Source organism: Lepeophtheirus salmonis, chromosome 14, assembly GCF_016086655.4.
Source record: "Lepeophtheirus salmonis chromosome 14, UVic_Lsal_1.4, whole genome shotgun sequence".
NCBI classification, from domain to species: domain Eukaryota; kingdom Metazoa; phylum Arthropoda; class Copepoda; order Siphonostomatoida; family Caligidae; genus Lepeophtheirus; species Lepeophtheirus salmonis.
In genome coordinates this window covers 15153478-15166342 of record NC_052144.2, presented here as the reverse complement: position 1 = coordinate 15166342, position 12865 = coordinate 15153478, and the positions used below count along the sequence as shown (strand labels likewise).

At 30.7% G+C, this 12865-nt stretch overlaps 1 protein-coding gene across 3 annotated transcripts in view; it reads right to left on the bottom strand.

Annotated features, from left to right (window-relative positions):
• Window positions 1-11727, bottom strand: part of LOC121128996 (MICAL-like protein 2) — a 46699-nt gene extending 34972 nt beyond the window's left edge. The window contains exon 1 of one of the 3 annotated variants that reach the window (XM_040724626.2): window positions 11483-11727. The gene's annotated coding sequence lies outside the window, so the exon portion shown is untranslated. Of the gene's footprint in view, window positions 1-8590; window positions 8792-11482 lie in introns of those variants that run through there. The other 2 variants (XM_071893219.1, XM_040724625.2) reach the window with 2 other exon arrangements.
• Between the last annotated feature and the right edge of the window lie 1138 nt (window positions 11728-12865).

The window sequence follows — 12865 nt, the reverse complement described above, 5'->3', positions numbered from 1 at the left end:
CTTTTAATGAGTCCCCCAAAATAATAAAGGGCTTATTTGATAAATAATTTGTTCATTTTTAATTGAATGATGATTTTTTTTAATGACCTTTTCCTGGACCTTTTCGATATTTAGTTTAATTATGTTTTTTTTAAGGTTCTCCTTTCAATTTCTTTTTAAGTCCCTACCTAATTAATCATAATTAAGTGTAACTTCCATTTTTTTCGAGTCAGATACACTCTGCAGGAGCGTCCACAGGGGATAGGTTCGACGGACTGTAGCCCCCCCCATGACCTCATATCATATTCTGAGAAAATAGGGGCCTTCCGATATCTCCCTCCCCCCCAAATAAATAAATGTCCCTGGATTATAAGAATCAATGTATACCAGGTCTTCAGAGATCGTCTGGAGAACGTAGTTTTGAAAAGAATGGCGCCTTATTGAGTAAAATGGAACATATTTCATAACCAACAAAAATCTTTTTCTACATTTAAAGTTTCCTTGCCTTTAATTAGAGTTTCAAAAATGCACTTTATTGGTTGACTTTTTTTTTTAAATACCCTGTACATATCTCATTTGAATTCCCACAAGACTAACTTTTCAAGAAATTAATACGAAATCACGACAAATAATAACACAGCCAACAATAATTGTTTCAAGAAAAATAAAGAATACAAGGCGGGGAATCAAATAACATCAAAGGAACAAAGAATTTCTCTAAATAAGAAGAAAAAACCAATTAGTTAGTTGTTTGTTTGTGCGATTTCTGCCTCTTGTTTTTTCTTCTTCTTCACTTTCTATGAAGAAGAAATCTTTATTTTTTAAAGTGTTTCTCGTAAAGAGCAAATTTATTTTATTATTCAAATTTATTTTCTGTCAAGTAACCATTTTTAATTCTTTTTCTTTATTTCTATTTCTCCCCTCTATGACGATGATCAAGCAAATTTGCATTGAGTGACGAAATCAAATAATTAAACTATCAAAATCACTTTATACCTACATAATATATAAAAACAAGGTCAAAAGACCAATAAGGTCGAATGATATATTACTTATTATTTACTCAACATTGTCGTAAGTTAACACCAATAATTCAAACAGACCAATAATTCATCGATATATTTTGGTCAATCAAAGGCTTTGTATTTATAGTTATGAGTTGAGATAACCAAAAGTGTTAACCATAAATCAGGACCTTTATTTGATTAATGAGACTTAATGCCTGGGAGTTTGCAGGGAGTGGACTGAAGAGCCGGTGCCCCCCAATTAAGAAATGTTTGCCTTAAATATATAGTATGCGTCTGAGCTCTCTTAATCATGAATATATCAGCCCTTAAATAAAATCATGGGTTTCAGGCGGTGGTGAAAGGCCTTGCATCCACTGCAGATGTTGTACTATGTCATGGCGTGTCAGTGCTGTTGGACAGTGGATTTGAGGACATTGATGTTTGGATGAAAGCCACTGCAAGCCTTCCCCTCAACATGCACCTACAAGGCGTAGTCGAAAGTTTGGCCTCAGGACTATAGGGGGCCTAATATGTCAAAAAAGAAAGGACTCTTTAATTTCTGGTATCAAAAAAGGCCTTTCCACCCTCACAAGCTCATTCCACACACCTTTTTGATAGCTCTTTGAACAGTCTACTGATAATTCACGAGATTTTTTGCATTTGCCATCATGGACTTTTGGGAATTGGCCTGGGCAGTCTTCTTTTTTTTCTCCGGGTTCAGTTTGGCGTCTTGGACAGAGCCCTTTCTCGACTTGTACGCAAGCTGGGGAGCTCAAGTTCGGTTTGTATTGTAGCTAATTGCTTTTGATTTAATGTATCGTAATTTGAATTAATTTCAATCACTCAACCTTAATTGAATTAGTAAGAGTTCCTATTTCAATGGACCACCCAGTATCCAAAATATTGACTATGAAGCAATTATGACCTAATCAAGCAATTTTGTAGGTCTAACATTCCTTAACCTTCAATCACTATTGACTCACAGTTGACCATGGCGACACAGAAAAAAATCTTGCCTCTAATCACTTTTTCTTTAGAAAAAACAAAATAATAGTCGCCCATATAATAGATACGAACAATCTGCAATTATTCTTTCAATTTTTTGGACCCCAACCTACCCTACAACAAAGGTAAATATATGTATATAACTCATTCAAGGACATGAAAACAAAGTAAAAGAGAAATTCTCAAAATAGATATGATTTTTTAGTACTACGCAAAAGAAGCACACACAAAAAAAAAATCGTTTGTAAGCATAGTCTTTATTTTCGATGGGCATGTCCTCAACATTATTTCAAAAAATAAAAAAGGACTATTGATATATACACATTAGTGCGGTTGTTTTTTTTCAACTTTTTTGAAATTTCAATTACGGTTAGTTTGGAAAAGTTGGTATATGGTCAAAAATTACCCATGCCAAATTTCATTGCCGTATAATGTCATCTTTAGGCAGCACATCTTGTAAATAATATAAATACTTATACCCTTAGGCTTATTTTATAAATTAACAGGGTGGTCCTTATAGATTGGGAAAATCTTTAAAGGCTTATAACAAACGAAATAGATGGGATAGAATCATAAAATATTTATTATATGAGAACTACATTTGATTGCCAGGGCGATCCTGTGACAATCCAGATTTATCATTGTACATATTTAGATCCTCCACTGACTTGGCAACGGCCTCGATCCTCCCCCATGCGATAGAAATCGCATGGGCTCAGCTTGGCCTGCTTGTAAGACAAAAATCCGAGCTCCAAAAGTAAGGAAAATTTTGCCCAAGACATTCTGCACTTTTTTTTTGCATGAAGCATAGGTACACTGCCTTGTTGAAAGGTGGTATTTCATCCTGGAATACTCCATTTACCCAGTTAATGTCGATTAAAAGTAAAAAAACCAGAACAATGGGAAAGCTGAATCCGCTAGAGGTTGCCCGGGCCTTCTAAAGGTTCCAACACCGCATGGACCAGAAATTCAATTATGAGTAATTGAATGTCATTAAATATAGCTCTCAAATAAATAAAAAATGATTATTCCATCCAGTTCCTTCGTTATACACCTTTAAAGATTTTCCCAATTTATCAGGACCACCCTATACAAATAAGTCGGGGTATATGAAATCATGCAAATCTGATGGAAAAATAATCATTGTGTAATTCTTATGATATGAATATAAAACCCTACATCGTGTCAGTTTCGGGAAAAACGAAAAAACTTTATTTATATACAAATGTATATAATTTTTGTATATAGTTAATACCGTACATTACGCAACATTGTTTATCTCAAATCTTATTAACTTATTATATATATATATGTATGTAAATGAATGATGAAACTTAAAAGAAAGTATGTATCAGACAAAAAAGAAAATTTATGAGGAAAAAAATGAACCAACAAAGCAAATATAATCAATTTGAACATCAGGTGGGATGATAACTCTTGGAGAAAAAAAGAAACATTTATAACAAACTATAATACACATATAGGAACGGTCATTCATTGGTTAAATGTTTCATTATGAAGCAAATATGGATTTTTTTAAATATTTTTTTGTGCGTTGTCCATCCCTTGTTTAACTATACAAATAGCTATTTGAGAGTGTCAATCCATATGTAGTGAATTATAATATCTGAAATTTTGTTGGTCATACTTCCATAAATTGGTTTATTTAAGTGAAATACGTAATGAGAATAAATTGCGCGTTATATAGGGTACTAAATTTGTATGTATGTAATATATTATTTCTCTTTTAATCTATTCTTTCATAATAAAAGCGGAAAGATATTTTACAAATACTTTTTTATGTGTATATATTTATCTAAAAAGTTACCAACAAATCATTTAAAATTTAATGCTCAGAACATTATAGTTTTTTCACAAGTATAATATGTTCGTAGGGGTTTGTGTACTGAAATTAGTATTGGTTTTTTGATAAATTTTTGAATAAAAATGTCGTTAAAATTATTTAATTAAAAAGGTGTTTACAGAATGTTGTTTGGAATTGTGTTTTTGTGTGGCAGGAAAAGGCTTAAAGTATGCTTAAAAGATTAAGCGTACGCTTAAAAAGTTCATTTACAGTTTTGTGTGGTTGGTGAAGCGAATTTTTTAGCTTTCCAACATTCCAAAATGGAAGTAGACTATGAGAAAAATCGATACATTCTTAACTATCACTGCAACCAAAGTAAAAAGGTAGGTGGGAAACAAATTTCCCTGCTGTTTATGTACCCAATACAATATGCAATATTATGACAAAGTGATGGTTCCAACGAGTCGATAAAATAATGGAAATCGTCGAGTTGGACCAGTCTGTGAGCACTTATTCTATTGCCCAAGAAATAAAAATTACCCAGAAAACTATTTGGAAACATTTAAATCGGATAATTCTAATTATACTAATTTTATTGTCTAAGTAAGTTGAAAAAACCCTCAGAACTTTTTACTTTACCTATTATTTAACTTAAATATGTCACATTGCAACCTTTTTAACATAACCCACAGCCCTGTTGGTAAGTGTGCCTGATTTTAGCTTACTTTTGCATCAGAAAACACTCTAAGTAGGTAAGTATTAATGAAAAAACAAAACATTTAAAGAAAAAAAAGAAGTTTTACTGCCGATAAAATTATTTCAGTTCAAAAAGGAAATATTTTAGAGTTATGAAGCTCGGAAATACAATCATGTTAAGTCCTTCTCTACCTGATCCCAAATATTAGATAGGGATTGATACTCCAGTATCAATATATATAAAAATATATTGCAAAAAAAAGTTAGATAAATAAAAAATAAGTGTTTTAAAAATCAAACATCTGATGTTAAATGCTTTGAAATATGAGAGAAATTTTTTTTGAGGATAAGACGATTGTTTAAGGTAAGGATGGAGGAAGGAAACAAGAAAAGAAGAGGAGGATAATAGGTTGAAGGGAGGAAGGTCTATCCATGCACCTATGTAGCACATACAATGAACATGGGTATTATTATACAAAGAAAATAAACGAAGGTTGCTCCTTTACAAAAAAAAAAACTCAAATTGCAAGTTGTAATTTTTACTCACTCCCCCATTATTTATTTATTTTTACAAGAAAATTCGTTATAAGGCCATATTTGAAACAAAAGAAAAGTATTCAAGGGCATTAAAAGATGCAAAAAAGCCACCCACAGATAAATAAACAATTATGACTTTATAACTTTTTCGTATTTCAAGGACGTACCCTTTGACCAAATCCATGATACAACAGTCAACATAAATGCAAGCCAATATGATTTGTCTCGAAATTGATTCTGGATTACAGTTGTTGTTTTTTTAACCAAAGAAATATCGTTTTATATTTTCATTAATTTTTGTAATCCTTGATCTCAAATTGCATCTAATTTTCCATAAATTCATCTCAGCATTGAAATAAATAAAAATTGATCGATTTGATGGTTGAAAAGGGGGCCAAATTATATTTCATACATCAAATAGAGTTCTTAAACTATTATTGTCTTTCATGGGTATCTCAGAAATATGAATAAAAATATATATCATTGCCCAAAATATATCCATGATGTAAAATATAGATTGGGTATTTCTTTTTTTCTTGATTTTTGAACCAAATTGGTTTTGTGTTAGCTATATTTGTTTACTGATGCTTATAGTAGATACTAAATTTAAGAACTGAAATTTAGGATTTTTTTATTTATTACTAAATTATTCATTTAACGGGGGCGGGGACTAAACACCCTGGGTTATTCAAAAGTGTCCTCAAGGAATTTGGCTGGAGGGGTGTAGTCCCCCTCAAATTAAGGAGTTTTTGCTCTTTACTAGAAAATATAATAAAATATATTTTTTTTTCCAAAAATATTTAATATTTGATATTTAATCTTATTTTTCAATTTTTTTTTTCGAAAATTGTTTAATTTAATTTTTCAATTTTTTTTTAAAAGATTTAACTTTCCCTGAATAGCTATAGTTTTTGAAATTTTTCTGCAAAAAATTTAATTTTTTGTGAATAACTGTGGGTCTTCAAAACTGTTTGCAAAAAATGTAATATTTCAATGTTAATTTTTGAACATTAGTGGATTTTTCAATTTTTTTTCGAAAAATATTAATCTTTGAACATTGCTGATTTTTCAATTTTTTTTTTTGAAAATATTGAATTTGGAAAATAGCTGTAAAATTTTGATGTTTTTTTCGAAGAAATTACAAAAATCAAGCCCCCGTAAGTACTCGTGTTATGATGTGATAGTGTTGTAATGCGGGTAGTTTGATACAAAATCAATGGAATGATGTTGAAAAACTAGCCTATTTGTACCCAAGAGGTATTATTTTTATAGAAATAGAATAACTTTTCTACCTTACAAAATGTCAATTATTGTTTGGTGCAATTAATTTAACTTTTTGTCGTTTTAAACAAAATGTTTTTGACCCCATGTTAAATGTAAAAAGATCAATAGAAAGTCCCTTTTAAAAGTAATATATTTTAGGTAAATACATTTTTCTTTTCTTCTTCCAAACCATGGACTTTTCTGAGGTGTATTTTCACCCCACAAAAGAAACGAATATACCTATTTAGGTATATACATATGTATACTACTATCAATAGCTGCTATATACATACAATAAGCCTAAGAGATCCGGTCAAGAAAAAAAACCATTTAATAATACGGGTGAATAAAAACTTTCCCCTCTTTTTCTTGTAAGAAGAATAATAATAATACAAGTGAAAAGAAGAAACATTGAGGAAGGAAGGAAAAATACTGACCTAAGGTATGTAATTGATTCAATTAAGAAAAGTAAAATGAAAATTTGTCAATTATAGGCTAATAAGTCAAATAATTAAAATTCATAAGAAAAATATGTATGCATAGATTCATGAATGTTCGTCATATATTTGAAGAGTACTAAGGATATAATTGACCGTTTTCGGCCACCATAAATTCAGATATTAATAACTAATCTTTTGCAGTTAACATTTTTTTGAGAGAAATAATTTTGTCCGTTGATGTCACTTTCATTAAGCAAAACAGTCTCTACATCAGAACCGAACATCCAAATAATGTCTCAGCTTCAGTGAGACATGTCGTCAGAATAAAAAATCCAGTCACCAACAGAGGCCAAGTCTGCCCTCCTATTTTTGTGGAGAGGAAGAAGCTGCTCAATCCAGATGCTTACGTTGAACTTCTGCATAAGAAAGTACAACCTTGGACCAGAGAAAAGTACAGTGGCAATTTTTTTAAAATAAAGACGGAACTCTGTGCTATTGCTCAGCAATACACTTACTTTCCTGAAAGCCAACTTTCCGCACTTTTGGGACCTGATCTCAAAAAATAATTGGCCTCCCATAATATCTGAGACAGAAAAAAATCGAATCAAAATAGGTCTACAATGTGAGATCGAAAAAAATCGTTATACATGTGACAGCCCTCCATTCCAGACGCCAACTACTTGGACTACTCTATCTAGACGTGTCTGGAGAAGAGGGCCTGTGCTACTCCTCACAGGAGTGTCCAGTCTCTAGAAACTTCCATCAAGAAGAAGTGGAGAGGCTTGTTCTGACTACGTAGTCAAGATCTGCGAGGGATTAAGGCCTCGTATGAAGGCAAATTATTCGAGCTGAGGGCTCACATATTGAATAAAAGTTGTGCCAAATAATATTTCAGATGATTTTGTTAAATAAATATCCTCACAAAAATTTTGTAATAAAATGTTTCCCATAAATAAGGTCGATCCTGTAGAGTAATGATAATAGCTTCGGAAAATAAAATAAAGGTTACAACTAAAAAAAATCTCACACTCGTTTTAGATCATTTTTTTTTTTGCAATTCGATCTATAAGTAAAAATGAATATTTTAAAAAGAAGAAGGAAAAATATTAGTTGGTTCTTTTGTATCTTTTGTACACTACTTTCAATATTATTTATTGCCATTAACAAGCTGCTCAAAGAATGAAATAGTGTGATCAGATAATGATTGAAGGCCTGCTGACTCACCTCAATAAAGTTAGCAAGTTTAGTCGTGAGTTGATTCTTATTATCATTCCTATTTATTAATTTTTTTCAACATTTCATGGCAAGGATATAGAAGGTAGTTTTTTTTCCTCAGCGTTTTAACACTATTAAATGAATATCAAAAAATGTAATTATGAAAACTGTCAAAACTCTCGTAGGCCTGATTTTCATAACAAAGTATACACATGGTAACTTTGAGAGACAATATATCTCACTATAGTTCTCTTTGTTCACTAAATACCATATAATTTTCTAAATATAGAACTAATATCTAACAGGTTACCACCATACATTTGTAAATAATATGTTAGTGAAGACTACGACACACTTTTTAAACAACGATCAATAAATTACCGTTCAAAAGCTGTTTGTTAAGATTCATGGAGAGTAAATTTAAAACTATTTTCATCAACTGATTAAACAGCCAAAAAGTACATATAACTAAATGAAGAACGAGGTGCAAGGTATAGACAGCCTTGTACTACATACATAAAAAGATTGAATCCTTTTTATGAAAAGAAGAGAATGGGGTTCTTCAAGGATACGGACATATAAAGTTACATCATTTCCGTAGTTTTAATAAAATATTAATTTTGATATGGAATAGTACAACTTACTTTTATATCTTTCTATGAGATGTCTTCAATCGACGTTACAAATCAACTTGTTTAGTTGCTATGATATGACTTGAAAAATTGATAAGCAGATATGTATATGTAAAGAACTACAAAAGAATATATATTTATATATATGATGTCTTCTCTCTCCTTCGACTTCAAATCCTGACTGACTCACGTCATACAACAACGCTACGCAACAACCTCAAAATACTAACAATAATAAAAAAGGTGCCCAAAAATCCCCCTTTACATTCTTTGATGCCTTCCTCATGGAGACGATACAGAGATACGTATCCACTATTATTATTATTCTAATAATGATATTTACGGTTAGGATATTAATGAGGATGAGTCGACGTCATCATCGTATAGTTGACCTTATGAGTACTCAAAACTTGTATGAATAGGTCGAATGCTTATAGAAGGGCCTTAAAAGGGACAAAGGCAGAAAGAGTAGTACTTAAAAATGGATTCAAGGACCTTATATAAGAGATTTCTTCCTTTATTTAATATCATTACGGAGTAGGCTAATGACATAATAATAGGACCGAATGATAATAATAAGAAAAACTACACAAGAATTTTTTTTATAGAAAGAAGTCAACTATTTCAATGTTAGACCCCTTTTTTTTTTAAAAAAAGAAAAGAAAAATTATCATATAATGTACTTAAATTTAAAAAGAACTCATTCTTCTAATTTGTATAATACTTTGAGTGATGGAAACAAGGTAGTTTCCTTATCTTTGTGGCTCCTTCAAAAAACGTTAGCTCTCCATTGTACCTACGAAAACACCCATGCAAGAACCAATCGTCTTTTTATAAGCAATGTATATATATCTATGCATTAAAAAGAAGCTTTTGGTCAGTTTTGGAATTCCATACCTCCACTATATAATATGGACGTTCCTCGTTCTCCATTGGATAATTATTATATTAAAAATATGATTTGAATTTGGTTCATATACTTAGGTAAACTTTACTTGGTCAATAGCAAAGGGCAAATAATCCTTCCTTGGCTTGCTGATTCCTGATCTAGAAGCCACTTGTCTAAGTTATTATAACACACATGAGGAGATATTTTATAAATCAATTTAAATAATTGATATGATCCAACAAATTTAACTTTGATTTCTATCAAAAACTTTTAGTTATCTTTTATCATTTGCAAATCCTCCCATTCTTATGTTATACTTTAATTTATCATAGAAATATATCGGTCAATTACAGTTTTAGTATTTAAATTTATGGGTGAGGTGAAATAGCCAAGAATGTTAACTATAGCTTAAAAACATCATTTGATTTATGATACTTAATTTGGTCCCGAAATGGTCTTTCACATTAAATTTATCAACTACATTGTAATAATGATTTTTTATAAAAGTTAAGTACAGTTTGTGACGTCTTCAAAGGATTTATTAAAATAATTTGTTTATAGAAATCATAACTAATTCGTTGAAGAATACCAAATATTATTTCATACAAAGTCCAATTAGAGAAAAATCATTCCATCTTGCTTTTATGTTAACGGGCTACAGATAAGCTTTACATAAAAAAATTACTCGTTTACAACAAACTTTGTTCTACACTCTCAATACAAAGATCCATGTCAAAAATGGTCAGTCACATGCGAAATGGACTCCCAAACAGCAACTACACCTTTACTTTTACAGGTAATACTTTTAGTTAAATGTTAAGAACCACCTGGGAAATTAACGAATGTTTAGGAATATATTAGTGCATCTGGTTTCCATGTGTTGTAAAAACAGAGTGGTTTCTCTTTTGTACATAAATTGATATAACCAACAACGCAGAATAAGGCACAATTTACGCATCTCACATAAGATGAAAGAAAATAAAACCCTTTATTTTAGTATTGTGTACTAATATCGTAAAAATTTATATTTTAGAGCGAAATGTGGAGTATTGTGAAGGATAAATATAATTATATGAAACAATTTGCAACAATATGATTTGCAAAATATTGTTTTGTAATTATGATGCGGTTAAGAACTGACAGGATACATCAATTTGTATATATATATGTATACATATGATTAAAATGCTTTACTGCGCAATCCAAAGCAAAATTAAGGTCATTATTGCTCAAGGACTATTGAATGAGGAACACAAAAATGCATTAAGATTAAAGCAATGGTCAAAAATGCATTTACATAGATATTTCACCTATGTAATTGTCTACCTCAAAAAAGAAAAAAAAATATCACATGATAGAAGTATACTAAAAATATTTTTTGAGGCTTCTTCTCTATCAACATATGAAAAACCACAAACCTAGTGTGGGAATTTATAAGCAGACCAAATAAGAATAAGTGCACATGGTTGAATAAGAAACAAAAAAAATAAAATAGCATACAGAGATAAGTAGTTGTAGAGAATTGTATATAAATATATATTTAGCACATAACATGAAACCTTTCATGTTTAAAATTTCCCCTCCTACCACAATCATCTTTATTCGCAAAAATTCTACAAATGAATCCTACCTTAATTTTTTAGATTCTTGGAAAGAAAAAAAAAAAAAAGATAAAGCAATTTGAGGAGAGTTTGTCTAATATATATTAATATATTAAAAATCTCAATCCTTTTACGAAAGAAAATAAAAAAGCATATCATAAAACTTATTACCACCAATATAGTCAAATAATAAATTTGAAACGTAATTACATTTACAACCAGTCTCATTTTTTTTTTCAAAATTTTAACAAGCCATTTCTATGGAGTAGTATATATACACACGCCAGATAAGGAGGCCTATTTGAAAATGAAGGTATTTCTTACATGACGCAATGTTATAAAAATCAAAAGTTCAAGTTATGTATATTTATAGGTTTCGTGTTGTGGACAAAAAGTGTCCAATTATTCACTTACCTTCACACTAATGATAAAGGATTAATAAATATATATTGTGGATTCTGGTAGAGTATATTTTTGAAAAAAAAAAACACATACGAGAAAATGTTGTTTAAAGATGAGAAAACTTTTGTTCAAAAATATAAAAAACTTTTTGTAGATACATACAATGATGAAAGTTGGTTAAGAACTGTGTTTTTTCGAACTAAAAATTTCCGGCTATTACTTTGAGGAAAGAGAAGAGAGGGAGGGAGTGAGTGAGCGGACGCGGACTCTCAAGTTATAATTATATATTTTTTAAAACTTTTTTTTTTACTACTAAGTACTACCTATGCAAGAATAGAAAAAAATACAAGCCAGAAGGGAAAACCTGGCTTGTAATATATATATATATATAGTAATCATAACACTGTTTGTAAGGAAGTTTGAATCGTTCATCACTAATCGATTAGAGAAACTTATTACTTCTCTTTTACTTCATGGAAACTACGTAATTATTTATTTACTTCCTTTTGAAGTGTATAAATAAACAAAATTCAAGTTTCCAGAAAAAATGTTACACTCTGTTTCTCCTCTACACCCCTCCCTTTAGTTACCCCCCAGTGAGGGGAGGAGGGGAACAGAGGTAGTAGAGTACAGTAGAGTTTCCGTTTGACTCTCAATCTATTAATCAAATGACAGATGATCTATGTCCTTCTTCCGTTTCTAAACATATGATCCTGGAACAGAGCATGACCTCCACGCACGTAAAAGTATTTAATATGCGGCCACACATGAGCACAAGGGATTTTTCTCATGAGAAATTAGCTTGGATTTTTTATTTGTATCCTTCTATTAAAGCCCCCATTGGATCCCTTGTGCTACAATTCGAAATAGGATGGTTCTTGGACTTGGATTCAATGTAATCGGGTACTAGATATATAATTAATTAATGCTTAATACTAGAGATAAAGAAATATCCTTATCGAATATACACTTGATTTATCTTGACATCTTAGTAAACTGTGTTATCTTACACGTCGTTGCATTTATTGTATTGAACTACTTTTCCCCCGAAAATAAACTCAAAAAAGTGTGGCCAATCAGTTCCTGGTTAGCCGAATCTTCCAAACTACGGAGCTATTATTCAATGATTGTCCACGGGTTAAAAGAAGCTAATTATAATTCAACCAATCAACGTTCAGAACACTGATTGGGAGAGAAGAAGTAAAGAAGTCGACAGTTGATAATGAAATACACTTTTATATTTTTGTGTTAGCGAGGTAACGCCGTGCTCAAAAACAAAAAATGTATACTGTATTTGGTTATCAGCTGTCAGATTTTCTTCTTCTTCTCATTTAATGTAATAAGAAAAACTATATTAGAGTCAAATAATGTCTTTACAGTCAACATTTACAGGGT